Genomic DNA, 18,940 nt, shown 5'->3' with positions numbered 1-18,940 from the left:
AAGTTATACTTTAGTGAAGTTATTTGTTAATTTAATAATATGTTTATAAATAATTAAATATATTATAGCTATCTCAACCCTTTGCTATAAATATGTTTCATTTAGTTATTCCCAAAATAAAAGTGGACAAGAGCCCTCACCTGCTACCTCTATCTTAGGACTAGTGAACAAAGAGAAGTTGTCACTGGTACAGTTCATTGGAAATGGCATTGGAATCATGTAGTGCTCTCTGTATATGAAAGACCTCTTTCCCTCTGGTGTCATACCTATTTCTCTCGGTGAAACAGTTTTAGAAAGAGAAAATCATGGGATTACCTGTTAGGATTTCTAACTGCAATGAATGTGAGTGTTTGGTATGAGTACAGGTACAATAAAAGGAGAGGGTAAGCAGTTTTCTTTCAATGCCAGGACAAAAAAAAAAATCACTTCCAAGCCTAATAGCTCCTGCCAGAATAGCACATTTATAACAGAAAGTAGCTCACTCATCTACCAGAGCCACTTTCAATATAAAATTAGAATTCTGCTGCCTCAACTCTAAGCCTTAATGTTAGAATTATTTCTGGCTGCATATTGCAAACACTATTCTGTTTAGTGTACATGACTTTCTTAAATGCTTTTTTTCTGGGAACCATTTACCATTGATTTGTGTCCAGGTGCATTTATCATGTTAGCCCAGCACAGTAATTAAATGACTGGAGTCATTCTGTGTATGAATACACTGTGCTCATTATTGCCATTTCACTTAATTCGGCATCATCTGTAGACTTCTAAATATTGCTTCTACATCATCATCTGGTACATCCTCAATAACAGTCTTTGCGATATAAATGCTTTTCATTTCCAGCTGTGATTTTTGCTCTGAAAGTTTCATCAATCGTAGATCACAATATAGATTCGTGTAGTAATGAAATTGCAGTGTTGAGAACGACTAAAATAGTTCATAAGCTTTGTCCCCTGCCTCTAGAATGAATCTCATTTCAAAAGATTAGACTACATTTTATTTTCACATATTATTGAGCAAAATCCTCAGCTTTCCTCTGGTGTTTACTGGGAATTGTACGGTGCTTGTGAAAATACTCAGTTCTCCTGCTGCGGAGTGTAATGGACAGCTCCAGCAGCTGTCCTTCTGGAGAGACCACATTTTCAATAAGCCCATTCTTTCTGAACCTGCTCAGAGATAATGACTAAGCATTGCAAAACATGTGACTTGGGCTTGCATTTCCCATTGCCCTTGACCAACCTTTGTTGGAACTGGACTGTGATTGGTACTCTTTCTATCCCAGTTCTGCTTCCTTCCCTCTCCTTCCATTGATGTCATAACTGTATCACAGTATAGATGCTTCCCCTTCTTCCCTTGCTCTGTGCCCCAATATATACTTCTGTCATTTCTAATCCTATTCTGCTGTCTCCCTCTTAAAGGACACAAACCAGTGCAACTTACTGTGAAAAAGCCTTTCGTAAGTTCTTAAGTTATAATTTTACATACTAGCAAAAATATTAATAATAATAAATGTCCCTCTAGTTTATCATTTAGAAAGATGGAGAAAAAACCCATAGGAGTATTCTATAACATATTATATAATATATAATTTGAAAGTTTTCTTTTTTCTCACTTGTACAGAATCTCTATAACTTAACATGTCATCACTAACCCATATACCTAATTTATTTTATTGTTTATTTGTACTATATTTCATAGAGTCTAAGGTAAAAGTGCCTCCTTCATATCTATGAAGTTGTGATGTATTTTACAAGCATGAATATTTCATAATATAAGTGGCAGGCTTTTTTTTTCATTTCTTGTAAATAAGTTAATGGAGTATCTTAAAATTAATGGCATCTAAAATTTTACCAAGTTCTGTATTTTCTCTTCTACATAGCATTTCTACATCTCAAGTGTGTGGGTTTATGTATGCGCATGAGTGTACCATTGAACTAAGCAACTAAGCATTCTCTATACTCTCCATTTCCATTCAATGAATGATTTGTATAATGGGAAAGGAATCTCTGAATTTTTTGTGTGTGGCAGTTCTATAAGATATTTTTTCTAGATATCTGAAAGAAAATTAAAATTATGTTTAGGAATTTGAAAGCCTTGAATCCCATGAAGTACTTTTCTATTGAGACTTTGGTCAGGTTGTGAATACGTGAATATACTGAGGACTTATACCAAGAATGTTCTTTCAGAAGCTAGATTCCCAACCATTTTTATTAAGTCAAGTTCCTATTTTAATTCATTTTTGGTGCATTTGTTTCCAAGAAGAGACAAAGATCATGCTATAAATTTAAATGAAAAGTATTACCAACATAGATAAAAATTGTAATGCATTGGCAAGCAAGTTAGAGATCAAAATCAAGAGAGAAAAAATGCTAATAATATCATGGATCAATTAAGAACACACTATATGACATCAGACTAACTTGAGTTCAAGTTTAAAATATGAATTAATCTTAGATATTTGATATTTGTTAATTACATAAGCAGACTCATACCTCAGTATGTATCTGTGCCAATTATTTAATTCATCTTCTCTTAGATTTGTACCAAACTTTACAGTTTCTGTTTTGGGATGCTGGGGTTGAAACCCTACAAACCCCACCTCTGCTCTGCCAGTGATTCCTGTTGGGTTAGTACTTCAGGGAGATTTGGAGGCTGGAGGAGCAAGATGAGATTGTTTCCTGTCTGACTGCTTGGATTTTTCTACCAGTATCACCATAGCAACCCTCCTTCATTACAGCAGCAGTAATTCCTTCTAGTGGCAGCAGCTGAATCCAATTCTTGTTTGTTCTAATATTTGTAGAACCAGCTTTATTGTACACTCTAAGAGATACCAACATCAACCAGTTGTTGATGGTGTCAGAGACTTTGTCAGAGCCCCATAAAGTCTTTGGGAGACCAAAGATGTCAGCACTAACCAGGCAATGTGAAATTAGAGGGTCTCTTCTTACTCTTCTAAATTTTTATAATTGCAATTTCATCTAGAAACTATTTTATCAGTCCTAGCTGCTTCCTGTAGCTGCTGCCTTGGTGATACATTACAGTCTGGTGTGTTGGAGCTGGTTTAAATCACCTTGCAAAAGCTGACCAATAGTGCTCTTCTCTTCCCATTTTTCATCCAAAATTTTGACTAATCTGGAAACAAAAGTAAGTCATTCAATGGGTTCTTCTTCATTTTGTCAAAGTATGGGGTCAGTGAAGAATCAATATTGAGATGGGGAGAGCTAGAAAGAGACAGAGAATATTGCATATGGAGCCTGTAGAAAGACAGAGAAAGGGGGAGAGATTTTTCCACGTGGATGGAGAGCCTGGAATCTAGGCTCTAGTTCCACAGCCTAAAAACTGTTCTGAGACACCAGTGGCTTATAGTCACTTGAGACTTTGAACAGCAATGACCAAGCAGATCTTTCCAGGCTTAGGTGATTCCATAATCTTAGGAGCAGGGAACCTCCAGCCTAACTGTATTTCCAACCAGCCAGGAAGATTGAAACTTATAATATAATTTACAGAAAGTGGGGGAAAAGTGATTTCTTAAACCCACCTGCTTTGTTAGTATGGGTCACCCCTACTTCCTCTACAATAGTAGCTTGCTGCCCAGGGTGGAAGTAATTCCAGTGGTAGCCAGGAGATCTGCAAATAGGAACAGCATCATCAACAAAGCAGCAACAGCAGTAATAACAACTTCTGTGATGACAATCACTGGTATTTTTGCTTTTTTTTTCCTTTGAGCAATTTCTTCAAATAAATTAATGTTTTTATTTTAACTGACTTGTTTCTACAAATATTGATGCCAATATAATAGTAGAAAAATTTGAGAAGCATTTTTCAATTTATGGCTATATGAAAACAAGAATGATATCCTTATAAAAATTCTCATTTAGAAAATATTACTATTAAAATTCAAACTCTTGCTTCAGTATATGAATCTTGACTATAAATGACTCTTGGATTTACTTGTGGTAGTCATGTTGTCTACCCATACAAACATGTACGATTTCATTCACCTGACATGAATTACATAAGTGTATGGTGTGAGCAAGTGTTTTGGATTTTTCTTATTATTGAAATATTTATATTGACATCAATTTTTTTTTCTTATCTATCAAAATTGCATCAATGAAATAGCACAATGATTCAATTTCCCACAATGAATAATGAACAATCCCTAGAAAACTAATGCCAGCATTCTCAGTGAGGGATTGAATGCATTTCAGTATAAGATGAGCACACAGGTTTGGTGACACACATATAGAGATGATGATTATGAGTAAGGCTTAAGAATTTGAGTGGGAAGCTGAGTTTAATCCCAGCTTTCAGGGAAGACCATGTTTACTGGCCTCCTTGACAGATGAAATTACTGGGTCTCCAAAGATGAACATATCCAAGTTTCCACAACATTGATGACTCTATGAATGTTGTACATTATGAAATTTGGTTAAAATATTCTTATGGTTTGGATTGGAAATGTCTGCAAAAGGCTCAGGGTTGGTTCAGAGGTGAAACTTTGGTAAGTGATTGGAGCATGAAGGCTCTGATTTCATAAATGAATTAATCAATTGATAGACTCCTATTGTGATGACAGTACTGGGAGGGGTGGGGCCTTGTTGGAGGAAGTGGGTCATTGGGAGTGAGACCTGGAGAGAGATATCTTGTCCCCAGACTCTTTCTTGTTCTCACTTTCTCTGACTCACTTCTTCCTGGTGGCTGTGAGGTGAGAAACTTTTCTCCACCACAGCCTTACACCATGCTGCTCTCCCTCACCACCAGCACATCATGATGGGACCAAAAACTATGGATTGAAACCTCTGAAACCATGAGCCAAAATAAATCTTTCCTCCTCTAGGTTGATTTTCTTAGGTATTTGAATCAGGTATAAAAAGCTGAGAAACCACAAATATGAAATATTATATTTTTTAGATTACATTTGCCATAAGCAACAAACCTATTCGTTACACCAACAAACACAAACAAAGTAACTTAAGAAAGAAATGTATTTTCTTCTTATCCATATATCCAACTTGAACTCAGGTCTAGGTTGGGTATCATAATCCGTGATTTTGGAAACAGTGGTTCCTTCTATCTTGTGGCTTCACCATACATACCTTTTATTCTCAAATTCACTTCATTGTCTAAGATGCTGCAGGATCTACAATATGTGCAAATGTACATATTATAATATGTACAAAGTATGTACAACATATGTACACATTATAATATGTACAAAGTGGGGATAGCTGGTAACAGGAGAAGGGCCAGACTCCTTTTTTAACAGATAATCTTTGAAAGTTCCCAATACTACTTCTCCTTATATCTAATGAGCTGGAATTTAATTTCAAAAAAAATTACAGAATAGGTTTTATTCTAGGTAATCATGTGGCCCAGCAAAAAAAATTGATATCCTAATACTTTAGAAAATGAATCAGCAAATAGTTTCTATAGAGGGCCAATTAATAAATAATTTAGGCTTTGCAGGTCATATAGTCTCCATCACAAGGAATTATTATAATTCAAAAGTAGCCATAAACAATATATAAGTGAATGAGTATGGTATTTGGTGGATTGAATATGACCCCAGGGGCACAGTTTGCCAACACATGCTTTAAAAGATGACAAAACTGATATTGAAAAAGAGCCAGTGTTTTCTGATACCATGCTATTGCAAACAGAACAGAAGTAGAATTCAAAATTGCCTTTTGTTAGACCAATTATTCTCAACAGGAAAGCAGTCTTTTGGTAGCCTGACCTTAAGGTGACTAACACCTGGGTTTTCCCAGGATATACTGGTTCATGCCTACTTGTGTGGTATCTTGCCTAGTTCTTTTGTACCTAAAAGTTCCCCAAATCTAGTCATGCTGCCAATAGGTATTTACCAACACAAAAGAAAGCACACAAAGGCTCATTCATAAAATTTCACACCAGGATTTATACATCACAGTTAAAATCTAGCAACAACCCAAGTGCTCATAAACAGGAGAATAAATATCATGCTGTATATTCATACTTTGGAATAATGCTCAAAAATAAAAGGAGCAAACAATTAATATAAAATGGAGAGCTCTTAAATAAGTATGCTAAGTCAAATAAGTTAAAACAAAAAAATTACATATTTGATTATTCCATTTATCTAAACCTCTACAAAATGCAAAATAACTTATAGTGACCAAAGAAGATCACTGTATGCCTAAGAAGTTTGGAGTGGGGAAGGCAGGCCTAAGGATTAGGAAGGGGCATGAGGAAGTTTCTCAGGTGATGTGTTCTTTATGGTGATTGTGATGATGGTTTCAGGAGTACATCTATGGCAAGACTTGTCAAAAGTGCACTTTAAACTTGTATTTCACAATATGTTAGTTAAACTCTAATAACACTGTTTCTGATAGGGTCTCAGATTGAATCATAAACTCTGTGGTTACCCCACCTGGCCTTGGTGAATTTTTGTTGTTGTTGTTGTTGTTGAAATAAAATGCTGTTGGGGCTGGGGATGTGGCTCAAGCGGTAGCGCGATTGCCTGGCATGCGTGCGGCCTGGGTTCGATCCTCAGCACCACATACAAAACAAAGATGTTGTATCCGCCAATAACTAAAAAAAAAAAAAAAAAAAAAAAAAAAGTATATATATATATATATATATATATATATATATAAATTCTCTCTCTCTCTCTCCTCTCTCTACTCTCTCTTTAAAAAAAATGCTGTTTCTATTTTATTAGCACCCAAATAAAAGGCATAGAAATGAATGAATGATAGTGAAAGAAAATGAGTTTCAAAAATGAAAAAATCTTTGTAATCAGGACATTAAAGTCACCAAGCTAAAACGATGTCTACTTTGATTACCAAATTTGCCTTTGATGGACAAGAATCTCTAATACACATGGCTGAAATGGCTGGTTCTGCTACATAATCAACTTCACTTAATATATTGACTTAAAAATGGATGTGAATGATTGCTCAGAAGTAAATAATTTTTTCTTTAATTGTCCACCCTAAAAGTCAATAAAAACAAATTGGCTGTCTCAGTGATGAATCTTGTTCGGCATTTCTGAATAGCTTGAAGTATAAAAATGCATTACTCAGTCATATGGGCTCAGACACTTTACATTACCTTTGAGTTCTTCATTTCCCATTCTAATAGAATTAGAGTAATTCACCACTAAAGCTTCTTCCAATTTAGAGAGTCCGTTATTCCTGTATCCAAATCTATTCGTACCATTTCTGCTTTGGTAAGACATATCAATCAGCCTGTCTGATATGTCAGCTAAATACAGAAGGACAGTAGTGAAATGTTTTCATAGCAACTTCTCAGAATATTTGGACATTTATTCTCAGTATACTATAATTCTGATTCATTTTTTTCCCTTTTCCCAAATACCTTGACTTTGACTAAATTACCCATTACTTCATTATCTACTTCCACCACTTGACTTTTATAGTGTTTAGATTCACACACTTTTACCTTTTCATGGATGTGGCTACTTCTGCTGCTATTCTGTTCTTGGTCATCTCCAGTATGAAGTTTGCCCTTGCCTAGCTTTATGCCCTGGGATCCTGAGCCCAGAGGACTCAGGTTGGCTCAGAACCGTTTCAGGAGATATGTAGCCAGAATTGGATGAAAAAAAAAAAGGTCATAATGTATAGAAGATACGTATTCAAACTTTTTTGACCTTACCCATCTTACAGATTTAGTTCAAATTTAGTTCACATTCTTTGCAGACCTGCCTTGATCACTCACTTTTTCTCCTGACTGTATCCCTGTTTGGGAATGTGCTTTTCATTACCTCTTATTTTTAAGATCTTTTTTCTTGATTCATTTTAAGTTATGGGTACCCCATAGTTCAGAAGCTTCCCTCTATGGTTGTATCTGAACTATTCCCCAAAATCTCATATATTAGGCAATGCAGCCATGATCAGAGGTTAAGTGATTGTATCATGAGGTATGCAACCTACTCAGTGGATTAATCCATTTGGTGGATTAATAATTTGAAAGGACTACTGGGTGATAACTATAGGCAGGTGGAGTATGGCTGGAGGAAGTTAGTCATTGGGGGAATGACTTTGGGGCCATTTCTGTCCCTGATCCCTTCCCATCTCTCTCTGCTTCTGGCTATCAGGAGCCGATCAGCTTTCCTCCGTCCTGCTATTCTGCATAGTGTTTTTGTCTTGGAACATGCTGACCATGGATTGAATCCTCTGAAACTGTGACCAAAACTAGAACTTTTCTCCTCTGAGTTGTTCTTGTCAGGTATTTGGTAACAATGATTAAAAGTGGACTAGCCTACTTCCTAATATGTTTCTAAAGAATAGCACAGTTTTGTAATTTCTATTATTCTTTGTAGTATCTTGTAAGGATAAGCACAAAGAAGTTCAATAAAATATCTAGTTATTTTTTAATTGATCCTACTTGGAACTATTGATTGCTTAAGGTTTTTAAATAATAAATACTTCTTAGCCGCCCTATATCAGGACAGAATATTACATAGATATAATCTATGTAATTTTCAGATTTTCTACTATGTGATTAGTCATAGTATTAACGTATTTCCCACAACTATATCTGAACACAATGAATTATGATAAATGATTTTTATAAATTTGAGTTATCAAGATTAATATCTCCTTTGAAGGAGAAAGTACAGAATGAAATAAGTTTTAAAAATGAACAGTCAATTTTTTTAGACAAGAATGCACATGCATATCAAATCGAAATAAGAAACACCTAGTTAAGGCAATATAGCCCCCAAATATTCTTCATCAAGAGTTTGTGCTGAAGCTTTATTAAAAAAAATACAGTTCAACTCAGATTATTACAGTTGATCCTTTCCATGTCTTACAGATTCTTCTGTCAAGGGTTGTTAATATTCATCCATTCATATAAAAATAGATTGTGAGTACATTTCATATACCAGGTAATGAAAATAAACTGGACATAACAGGGGTCTTAGAGTGTTCTCAATATGTTCCTAATTTTTATTTTGTGAAAATTTCTAAGTACCTTAACTTCTAAGCACTAAATGTATTGCCCATAAGTAGTTGAAAGTTCTTCAGTGCAATGATTCAGGAAGTTGTTTTTACTCATTTAGGCAATAGTGAAATAATCAGAAATTGAATCTTCTAAAGTTGACACAAGACACTTGATGATAGGGTTGACCTCACAGATACTTATAAAATGTTGGGCATAGCATGTAATTATACAGATAAATGTGTTGTTCTGGTTTTCTTGATTGGTCAGAGTACTGACCAATTGCTGTCATCATCATCCCAACTCTTTTTGTGAACTAGATTGCTGGGCGTTATATAATTGACATCAATGGTTCTTGTTGACAAAGCATTGCCTTCCTTCTTTATTTATCTATCATCTATCATCTATCTATCTATCTTTCTCTTTGCAGTAGAAACTTACCTATATGGCAATCATAAGAAGATATTGGTCCCACATCATCTCCTACAGCTATGGACATTCATCATTGGCTATAATAAATCAGAGAATCCCATTTTCTGGCTATAGTTATGAAAGAATTGAAAGAATGGGCAGATGATTTACACCAGCTAAGTCAGAGTCATCCCCAGAAACATACTACAATAGCTGTTAATATGGGAAGCTTTTTTCACAAGAGGTGATGACTTTTAGAAAAACATGAATATAAAATTATATGGTCAAGTTTCATGTTTTGAAGGCAGAGAAAATACTTAGGATAAAACCAAACAGATCCTAAATAGAGGCAGGGGGAATGAACCCAAATAACATTTCTTCATCCCTGAATCCAAGAGAAAATTCATTCAATCAAGAATACACAGCAAATACCAGAGAAGATCAATTTGTAAAGAGAGGAGGCTTATTTTGGCTCACAATTTGAAGATTCCCGGCCATAGTAAAAAAGATCCATTGTTTACAGGCTTCTGATGAGGGCAATGTCAGAGGTGGATGCTCCCCTCATGGCTAGGAAGCAAGAGACTAAAGAGGGAGCTGTAGCCACAATTGCCTTTAAGGGCATTAGTCCAGTTATCTAAGGACCTCTCAAGAACCTACCTCCTTAAAGCTCCAGAGTCTCCCAATAGCAACACCTTGAACTGACTTATCCACCTCGACCTTTGTGGGAAACTCCAGATCCAAACTTAGCAACTACTGTCTTAAAGCAAGTTTTCTCAGGTAGCTCTAACAAATTACCAAAGATTGGGTAGGACAGATGATCATCATGTACTTTTCACATTTCTGGAGACTGAGAAACCTAAGATCCAGGTACTGGCAGATCACTATCTGGTGAAGACAGATTACTGTCTTCTCATTGTGTCCTTGCATGGTGGAAAGGAGAGAGGAAAGAACAAACTCCTTATTGTCTTTTCTTATAAAGGTAGTAATCCTAAGAAAAGGACCCCACTCTCAGGAGTAATTACCTCCCAAAGGCACAGCTCCTTACTCCCATCCCATTGGTCATTAAGGTTTCAACATATGGTTTTGGGGAACACATATGCATGCAGTCCATAACAAATTCCAACCAAAAATATCTAATTAATATGCCAAGCTTTATTCTAAAACTCGTACACTGTTGAGTTAGGGTTCCATTCCAAAGGATCATTCTCTGGCTACTGTAGAGTAGTTTTAAGATATTACACTGGACAGAGTTCAAAATGCACCCACTTCCAAATGAATTCAATGACCCAGAGACCTGCTCTTCTGATTTAGAGGTTATTTATAATCCTCAGTATTATTTACCCATGGCCATGGACAAATTGGCTAGAGAGTCTCTCAAAGTCATTCTTCTATACAAAGATCTGCTTTTCCAATCTGAGGTCAAACTTATATAAGTCAGAAATCTTTCTACCACTTTGCTTTTTTATTAAGAATTATGATTGACTAAGTCAGTGTCAGACCTAGGGCATGAGGATTGGTGAAAGGCTCTATTCCTAGTGTCCAGCAATATTTATCCTGGCACTATGTAAGAATGTTGATGTCATCCAAAGCCATTTTTATTAAGGAAGTCATTTGAACCTCAACCAAAGAATGCAGCTTGTAGATCTTTGCTTTTTTTTTGCCTCAATTTTGTTATAAATAAGCAAAGAAATCCACCTACTAATTTTATGGATCTAGAACTGTGCCAGAGTCAGTATGTATACAGCTCTATTCAAAATTTTTAAAGATGTGTTAAACAAAAGAAATACTGAGACAATGAATCTAATACTAAGTAAGTTCTGTCACTTACCCCAATACTGACTGAAACTCTCACCCTTCCTTTACATCTGGAAGAGCATTCTATCTTTTGTCTTCCTCTATGGAATTTTCGGAGCTATTCTTATTTTTCTTTCCTCCCAATTGCTTTTCTCATTCTTTCATTCTTCCTTCCAGTCTCATTTTTCATATTACTTTTCCCCTTCTATCTGTGGGACTTTCCCTTCTGTCTTTCTTGTGCTAAAATTTTAGGGTTCTAACTTTTCCCTTCTTCTCTGCTGTCTAAAGCCCTTTCTGGTTTTGTAAATTTGACAGGCTTTTCATTATAAATATCGTTTAACAGTAAAGACACTTTTTTTCTGGTAATTGAACTGATGGAATAGCCTATGTAATTCTTAAAGCAAGGCCTTATTATTTGAATGAATCCCAAGGTAACTGTGTTAATAACATGTTCCCACCCACCCCCCAAGATGTAGGCCTGTGACCATGTTCAAAAGCAAATCCTTATGCCACCTGGTGTCTATGAAGTAAAGTACAGTCAGAAACATTAAAGCTACCTTCAACCAACTCCTCAGATCCTGGATGAGTTATCCTATTTATTGTATTCACATGAAATGTCCTTCATCTGAACCTCCCCACTGAGTCACACTGCAATTAGCTGGACAGAAATTTGTCACTCCTAATTCACACATCCTAAGTCCACATTCCATTCCATCTCCTAGGAAAAAGATGCTTCCTGCATTCCTTCTTTTTGCTACTCATTGATATAAAATTGGATAAACCTAGAGCTGGAAGTGAACTCAAAAAAAATAATTTAATGCACATTTTTCCACAAAATTTAGCCAATAAATTAGCAATGGATTCATCAGAAAGCAGTCCCCTTTCTTCCCAATAAAATGCTTCTCACGTTTGCCTAATATTCTTTTAAGAAGCATAGGATAAATTTTAAAAGATAAAACACAGCTAGAAGAAATAACTAACATAAGCAAAAGAAAGAACACAACTTGAAATCTATGAATGTATATGTAGCAATTTTTATAGAATTTGTTTTTAAAAAATGAAGATGATTGGCATTTATATGGTTGGCTAAAACAAAATAGTGAGAAGTTGCCTGTTCTGTTCTAATGGAACTTGTCTAAGAGACATGGCAGCAATTGGGGAAGAACTAGGCAGAGGAAACCCAGGGCTAAACTGGATTGTTGGGGATGGCAAGTTGTCATTCAACAGGGGCCAAAATGTCATAAACTGGTACATTAACAGATATCCAAAGAGCTGCAACTTTGGACATTGATATAATATAAGCAGCAGAGATATTAATACTCATAATCAGGCTTCTTACTCAGTCTTGAATGGCACAGCTGCCTCTATTTTTAGGCAGAAGGACTACTGAGATGAATCAGCATATTAAACTCCTGATTTTATTGGTGCAATGTAAGACTTGAGTCCCCGGAGCTGACTATGCTCCAGACCCACCACCACCACCTCCCTAAAAAGAAAGAGGACAACAGTCTAAATTTTGAGTGTGGGACAACACAGGAGAGTATACAGAACCTGGGACCAAAGCCAACCAGTCATGGTAGAAGGTTGTGGCAGAGGTAAGTGACTCAGGACACAGCATTCAGAAAGCAGAAAGGAGAGTTCTGCTCATATGAGACTAAATATAGCCCCAAAGGCACACCCCAGTGACCTGCTTTCTTCAGTGATGCCTTACCTGCATACAATTATTGCCCAGTGAATCCATATCAGTGGGTTAATCCACCAATTAGACTCCCTGCTTGTTATAGTCTAACCATTTCACCTCTGAAAATTCTTGGATTGTCTCATACCCGAGGTTTTTTTGGGACACTTCATATCTGAACCATAACATTTATATTAAGCACGATGCTGGTTTCTAACCGGTAGCTAAAAACAAGATGCATTTTCTGTCAACTTGGAGGTGGAATTTTCTGGGGAATTATCTGCAGCTGAAACTACAGATTGTTGTCTTATTTTTCTGAAAGTAGATGTTTGAAAGGTCAGATATTGACTTCATTAGCTTAAGTTATTTTTATAATTGACACTTTGCAGATGCAACTTCAAGTAATATTCCCAAATCTAACACCTGGGCTATTATATTTTAAAAGTAAACTACGTTTGGTCAATTGAAGCCACTCAGTTATTGATTAAGGGAAAAGCATCACTTGTGGCAACACAGCAGGGGAAGAATGAAGAGATTTCATTGCAGGAATGAAACTGTGCCAATAAAGGCAAAGGAGCCAGCAAACTCGGAGCCCCATGGGGTAGCATATGCTATTTAAGCTTGTTGGTAAATGAGGCTTCTAGAGTCCTGCATTTCTCTCTGTATATGTTAACATCTTACTTTAATATTCCCTGGTTCCCAGTAGACCTACTACAGATATCTCTATAGTGAATGAATGAAAGAACTTGTATAATGCTTTAATTGGATGATGACAAGTTGAGTAGGCATCCAACCTCACTCCTTATCTAGATTCATTAGAATTTGGATCCTAAATGTTTTTTCCTCTCTGCTCCACTCCTGTTTCAGTTGTTGGTCATCAATTAGGTTTGGGGAAAAAAAAATAAAGATAATGATGCAAAGCTTCTCCAATAGAAAGAAAATGAGTTTGGGGAACTAGAGACTGGGGAGTTAATCAAGGGTTTTTGAAACTGATGAAGTAGCTATCAGTGTATACCAGCTCGTTTTTATTGACAGGGCAACAGACTGAACTGTTCAAGTTGACTGACAGCTCCATTTGCCAGGCAGCCATTTTGAATGGCAGTTTCACTGTACAGTGTCCATCTTGAGTGGCATCTCAGCACCAAGAACACCTAGTTTGATTGACAGCTTCACATACAAAGAATTGAAGCCAGGATATCTCTGAGAAGCTGAGGGAAGAGGATGGGAGAGAATAATTTTTAGGCTTTGGGTTTCCCCTGTTCTTTTTTCAGTCATACTGTGAACATTTCATCATCACTGCGAAAATGCAAAAATTATACACGTGTAAAGATGCACTTGATATCTCACAGCTGTGCTGCAAGTCAACACAGTTTTGTGCCCTGTGATATGAACTCTCTGTAAATTGACTCTCTGTAAATGATATAAGTCAAAATTAACGTTGCCATTATTACTGAATTTTAGTTATGCCCACTAAAAGTCTTAATTTTCTTTTTATCACAAAGGGGACTGATTAGACTTAACCCTTTATGTATTTCTTGTCTATACTATTTTAACTCACCCCTTTGATGTTAGATTTGAGTTTACTGAAGTACAGAAGAGCCAGCAAAAGGACATGGTTACCTAAAACGCTGATTTAAACCTAAAATGTAAATTCAAGTCATCCTAAAAATTAAAATTATTGATTAAATGTCTACTCTGTGAAGGGCACATGTGAGGAATGAAAACTAGAAAATATAGAGACAAGATGAAGATTTTTTCAAAATCATCCAACAATGGCCATTCACAGCTAAATTATTGTGTAAACTTATAGGTACCACTCATCAAGGAAATAAAAGACCTAAAGAAAAGGGCTAGGAGAGAAGAGCCAATTATATGTATGGTTTGAGGCAATGAACATTTTAGGCAATGGGACATTTGAGCTGAATCATGTAATCTTACAAGGAATGTGAAGATTGATATCAAATAATCAAGTGAATATCAATTTACAAGAGTGAAGACATTTATTTTTTGAAAAGTAAAATGAAAGTGAGAAGAAGGAGAGAGGACACTATGGTTAGAAATCAGAGAAAGGCAAAATTGAGCTGTGAAAGTGAAAAATGTAATGGTTGAGCTCTTAACCATTCTTAGAATTTAATCTGACAAGAACTTGCTGTTATCATTACCCATTACACATATAACAACATCACCTATCTTATGACCTGCTGGACACAGTGGCACATACTGTAATATCAGTGACTTGGGAGGCTGAGACAGGAAGATCACAAGTCTAAGGCCAGCTTCAGCAATTTAGCAAGACCCTGTCTCAAAATTTAAAAATTAATTAATTAATTAATTAAAGGCTAGGGGTAGATCCCTTTGGTAGACCACTCCTAGGTTAAGTACCTGGAACCACAAAAACATGCACAAAATGTTCTCTTCTCTAACACCTTCCATTATTAAACACACACATGCAGGAATAAGTTGTTTGCCTAAGATTATGTAGCTAAATTTTGATTTAAAGAAATTCTAGTGTTTCATGGGTACTTGAATTAAGTGACTTTTTTTTCCCAAGGGTATGTCAACTTAATTCGGGAAATTGTTCGAATTGTAAGAGAAAGTACTAATAAAAATGATTCTACTCTATTTAGTTAGAGATCAGGAAAGCTGTGTAAATATACATTTACTGTTTTCAATACAATAATTCCATACCTTTGTCTGACAACTGTTACTTAGGAGACTAGATTCTATGGTCTTCTGTTCTCTAATATGAGAGTGTAGAGTCCATGTCTACCTGTAGTTGCTAAAGCACTTTCTTACTTGACCAGCATGCATCTCATGGAAGGAGAATGAGCAGTGGTAATATTTCTGTGCACTAGAGAATGAAGCTACAACCCCATGAGGGCAAGGACTTTTTCAAAATTCCCCCCAAGACCTCAAGCCGTGCAACAACAATAGGATGTAACCTCTTGGCTACGGGTCTCTTCTCAGCCATATTCATTTCATTTTCTTTTCAAATGTTTTTCAAAAAGTCTTCCCAACTTCTCCTCTTTTCTTGCCTGGGCTTCACTCTCAAAGGCTCAAGCTGTTGATTGAGGGATGGCAAGAACCTCGCTTTTTGGTGCTCATAATTTTTGATAATTTTTATTTGAAAGCAGATCAAATACATATTTTCTATATCTGTTTTCAGGAATATCATAGAATTGTCCTAGATGATTTTTTGCAGGCCTCGTTTACAACAGCCTTTATATTCACTTACTAGGGCTGCCCTAACAAAATATCTAAGACTGAATGGTTTAAGCAACATAAATGTATTTTCTCATACTTTTGGAGACTGAAAGTTCAAGACCAAGTTGTTAGCAGGTTGAATCTCTACTGAGGCTTCTCATCCTGGATGGCAGAATATCACCTCCTAAATGCGTTTTTGCACATTTTTTTTTTTTCTGTTGCAGATATACCTCTGGTGTCTCTTTGTGAGTCCAAAATTCCTCTACATATAAGGACACCAGACATACCCGGTTAGCACCACATAAATGACCTCATTTTCAATTAATTGCCTCTTTAAATCTCTAAGTACAGTAACATACTGAAGTTCTAAGGATTGCAATTTCAACATATGAATTTGATGGTGATTCTGGGGTGCAATTCAGGCCACAGCGATCTCTAACCAGACTTTGCACTTCAGAAAGAAATGCAGGATTCTTATCCCACCACACACACACACACACACACACACACACACACACACAATATTCCACTAAATATCTTTATAAGGAATTTGTATCTCTAGCCAACTCATTGATAGAAAAGGAAATAACTATTCACAATATGAAATGACAAGCCCAAGGTGCAGAGCTGGTCAGTTAATAGTGTCGGGAAAATTACAGAAAGCCCTGGAAGTAGTATAGGGCTTTGTCTGGATGGGACTTTTCCTTCCATCTGTTTTTTCTGGGTGCAGTGAGGTTTTCAGGCATTTTTCCTCATTGGAACTTTATCTACTAAGATTCTTTACATAATTCTTCTCAGATAAAGATCTTGATCCCTCCAGCTAGGAGTTAATCTTCCCAACTCAGAAACTTCACAGCTTCATCTTATAGTAATCTACATATTATAGTTATCTATAACTATATAACAAGTGCACTTGTTTCAAATCATCCATCTGATGTTTTAAGCTTCTTAAGAAGTAAGTGAATGAACGACAGGGTCATTTGTTTTCTATGGTAGAAATAGAAATATCTTGTTTTGCACATATATATCAGATACTTAATAAATAATTATGGCATTATATTCTTTTTAAAATGTCAAGACTCCTATTATAAAGCTGCTCCTAGTTTGTTTGGATTGCTTCATTTTAAAATTCAGTTCCAGGGACAAGCAGAAAAAAAAGGCATTATATATTTCAGGTGATCTCCATTGAGGAAGTTTCAGACCTTTCCTTCACAAAACTTATAAATTTGAATTCTAATTGATGAGTTCCTTATTTTGTTTCTCCCCTCAGAAATCTTGAACACTTTCAGGACAGGAACTGTGTCCTATTCATCTTTGTGTCCCTAATATTGTGGTAGCTCATAGCAGATGCTCTAGAATTACTGAGTACGTTATCAGACTCCTCAATCACTGGAGCCCAGGATTCAGGTGGGCAGCTTCAATTGGCCACTGCTTGTATTTAAACATCGAGTGGGTACAGGTTGCCATCTAGTGGCAACTCTTTAACAATAGGCTCAAAAAATAGAACTCTCCCAGTATTTTTACTGGTTTGCAAATGCCCTAATAAAAACCTAACAGTGGCAAAGAGAAAACTGTATAATTGTCATTGCTACAGCAATATACAGTCATAGAATTTTTATCATGTAATATTTTACATAACATTTCTTTTTTTTATATATTTATCTTTTTAGGTGTAGATGGACACAACACAATGCCTTTTTTTTTTATGTGGTGCTGAGGATCAAACCTGGGTCCTGCCTACGCTAGGCAAGCGCTCTACCACTGAGCCACAATCCCAGCCTATACATAAGATTTCTTTGATGGAAATTTTAGTGAAAAATTCCTGGACTTGGTGAGAGCTGGGTATATTCTTCAGTTTGCTCAAAAATGCAAATGTATTTTGCATTTTCAAATATCGTCTCTCTACCTTTCAGGTCAGGTGCTCTTCTTAACACTTTACCAGTGGACACAGACAATCTCAGCTGTAGGCAGTTATTAACCAGGCAAGCAGAGTGTCACCCATTATCCTTGTGTTTTCCAAATTTAAAAATATTGTAGGATATCAGTGATCTTTTTTGATACAGTTACTTGAAAGTGAAACCTCTACTTCTATGCTTGTATACTCTGTACTCTGTGTGTCTCTGAAATTTATTATAGAGTACAATAGAGTCCTAGAAACACATTTGCCAGTAGCTTATAATTAAAATGATTGTTCAAATTGGTCCTGTCTCTGGTTATCTATTTCACTTTTAAGTAAAAATAAAATTAAAAACATCAAATTATTAAGAGGTATTTACTTGCTGTTATTTTATTTAAAGAGTACATTCTATTTATAAAGACATTTAATACACGACCCCAGGTTCTAGGAAGATTTTACTCTGTTTTAGAAGCCCATGGTTTTTATTCAAATATATTTATATATCAAGAATACTTTTAGTTCTAGTCATTATGAAGTTTTAGCTAATAAACTTATCCTGACATCATAAAAAAATCAAACAGAACAGAATATGTTAAGCAACTGTTTTAGGTGTTAAACAATAGGTATCACAGAATTGTGATCCTTGGGAGAAGGATGCCACAGGAGGTGAGTTGCACCTCTATGATGGATTTTTGCCTGAGGTTCACTTTCCAAACTGCCACACAGCAGGAGATATTGAAAATGAAGCATAGGAGGTAAAAACACTAGAAAACTAATTAACAACACAGCAGTGAATTTTGGGAAAATTTCAAGCACATTAATATATGTATAAGGAGAGTACCCAAAATAGAGGAAAAGAGAATGATTGAAAATAATGGTCAAATAATTTTCAAAGTTGAGTCTACAGAACCAGAAATCTCAATGAATTCCAAATACAGAAAACACAAAAATAATACAAAGTCCTGCTGTAATAGACTTTTTCAAAGCTAATAATAAAAATAATCTT

The 18,940-nt window shown here is 35.8% G+C and overlaps 1 long non-coding RNA gene across 1 annotated transcript in view; it reads left to right on the top strand.

The window, feature by feature from the left end:
- Window positions 1-12,634: 12,634 nt before the first annotated feature.
- The window catches only part of LOC143382815 (uncharacterized), a 30,331-nt gene continuing 24,025 nt past the window's right edge, over window positions 12,635-18,940 (top strand). The window contains exon 1 of the long non-coding RNA XR_013089043.2: window positions 12,635-12,750. This is a non-coding gene — a long non-coding RNA (uncharacterized LOC143382815). The remainder of the gene's footprint in view (window positions 12,751-18,940) is intronic.

This window comes from Callospermophilus lateralis, chromosome 17 (assembly GCF_048772815.1).
Source record: "Callospermophilus lateralis isolate mCalLat2 chromosome 17, mCalLat2.hap1, whole genome shotgun sequence".
Lineage (NCBI taxonomy): Eukaryota > Metazoa > Chordata > Mammalia > Rodentia > Sciuridae > Callospermophilus > Callospermophilus lateralis.
Note: the sequence above shows the minus strand (reverse complement) of the source record. Positions and strands in the feature narration are given on the sequence as shown.